Below are 2,068 nucleotides of genomic sequence, written 5' to 3' on the forward strand. Positions count from 1 at the left end.
CCTTACCATCTTTTCTTGGTATGAGTGAATACTACTCAAGGTTCATACAAGGGTATGCTTTAGTGGTTTACCCATTGCACAGCTTATTTCAACAAGGAGTAGATTCCATGGTACACGTCGCCAAATCATATTTCAATGTTTCTAATAAGTGTGTTAGATTGTCCCTCACCATACTATCCAGCCCCTTATTCAGGTGTACTGTTGTATAGTGCATAGGTGTACTACTGGTACCATATAGCACCCTGTCAGTGAAAAAGTGCTGGATGAGCCTTCGATAGCTCAGTGGGTAGCGTGGCGGACTGCAGCGGAAGAGCGGACATCCTCAAATCGCTGCTTCAAATCCGCTCCCAGGAGTTTTCCAAAGTCTGCTCTGTTTCCTCCGCTTTCCAATCCCAAGCAGCTCCTTCCTCAGCCCCTCAGACACCTTGGCTTTTCCCGCCCCCTCTCTTCCCCTCCCAGTCCAGCTCCCTCCTCCAGCTGGGGGGGTGGGGGGCGGGAGAGTGTCCCCTCAGTCCCTTTGTGCACCCCCCCTGATGAGACAGAGCCGGGGCCCCTGGGCTGAGGAGCGAGGCCGGTGCCCCCCACCCCCGGCTGAAGCAGCCCCAGAGCTGCTTGTTGTGAGTGTGGAAGGTGATGCTGCTGGGAGCTGCTGGGAGCGGCTGCTGGGAGGGGAGGAGGTTGTTGTGAAGTGTTTCGGAGCAGCGGGTTTGTGTGTGTGTTTTGTGCAGTGAGTGTGTGTGTTTGTTGAGCGTGTGGCCCCCTGTGTTGGTGTCAAGGAGCTAGGAAATGTGAAGAATCGGGTACTGATTCAAGACAGAGGGGATTGCAGCAGGACAGGACGAGGAGCCACACAGGAGGCAGTTCAGTATCACTTCCTTGTTAGTATAGTGGTCAGTATCCCCGCCTGTCACGCGGGAGACCGGGGTTCAATTCCCCGACGGGGAGGGTTACATTTTTTTCCCAGCCTACATTGTGTCGATTGAACACCTATTTTAAATGCAAATCATGATGTCATACTGACGCTATGGAGGGCCGGTATTTTTTATTTATGCCCAGACCTAGTCCAAGTTCAAATATTTACTAAAGCAATCTCATACCTTTCAAAATAAATGATGAGCAAAGTTAGATAAAAATGAGAGCATTACATGACAAGTGCGTTTAACCTAGAATTTATAGACGCCAAACAAATGAAATGTTGGGGCGGGCTCTTAATGAAGAACTGTTTTAGTCGAAGGTGAAACATTTCCTCTTTATTTAAGGGTGATGGATGATAACAGACCCATCGTTGCACAAGAACCACTGACCCGGATGTGCCGTCCACCATCCTCATCACACATGAAGTACCAATCCAGGTCAGGTTTTTATACCGAGGCTGCTTCTGGGACTTGTAGTCCTGTGTTTACAATTTTATGACAAGACCGGAGGCTCCTATTATGCGTTCTCTTCTTGCTTTATTAAAACAGCAGTCAAGACAAAAAAGACTACAAATCCCATGAGGCTAACACAGACAGCCAATGGGATTGAAAACGTAGTATAGAACAGGTTGACCAATAACAGTATTCCCCATGCTATTGTGACGTCACTTGACTGCAAGCAGCCCTCTTTTCTTGCTGCTGCAGTCAAGATAAGTCACGCTTTTATATCGTCTTATCTTTCTCTTATATCTATTACGTGGCATGCATATGTACATAGTGTATTTTGATGTTGTCGGCATGTTGCCGCATTACACCTCATAGGCGCTCGTGTTTTGTTTTCCTGTCCTCGGCAGCACTCACCGGGTGCTCCCGAGGCAGGAATTCCAATTATTTTGGTATGCGCAACACGCGCTGCGCGCGCCGCTCCCTTGAGGATTCCCCTCGCGTTCAGGTCCAACCGTCACTCGGTTGCCTGACACGAACGAGGGAAAGCCTACGGAGCGCCCCGAAACGCTTCCTCACCTCGTTTCACCTTGTGCCTTTATCGGCTGCTTTCCTGCTCCTCTCGACATCAACTTCCTCGGCCCCGCCCTCATGTAGGAGGGTTCTTCCTTGTTTATATTCAGCCCTCTTGGTAGTTAACCCCCGGCTGC

At 49.7% G+C, this 2,068-nt stretch overlaps 1 non-coding gene across 1 annotated transcript; it reads left to right on the top strand.

Moving 5' to 3' along the window:
• Positions 1-873: 873 nt before the first annotated feature.
• Positions 874-945, top strand: TRNAD-GUC (transfer RNA aspartic acid (anticodon GUC)). Its single transcript has one exon. It is a non-coding gene; the product is annotated as a tRNA-Asp (tRNA).
• The last annotated feature ends 1,123 nt before the right edge of the window (positions 946-2,068 follow it).

Source organism: Pleurodeles waltl, unplaced genomic scaffold (assembly GCF_031143425.1).
Source record: "Pleurodeles waltl isolate 20211129_DDA unplaced genomic scaffold, aPleWal1.hap1.20221129 scaffold_86, whole genome shotgun sequence".
In the NCBI taxonomy this organism is placed as follows: Eukaryota; Metazoa; Chordata; class Amphibia; order Caudata; family Salamandridae; genus Pleurodeles; species Pleurodeles waltl.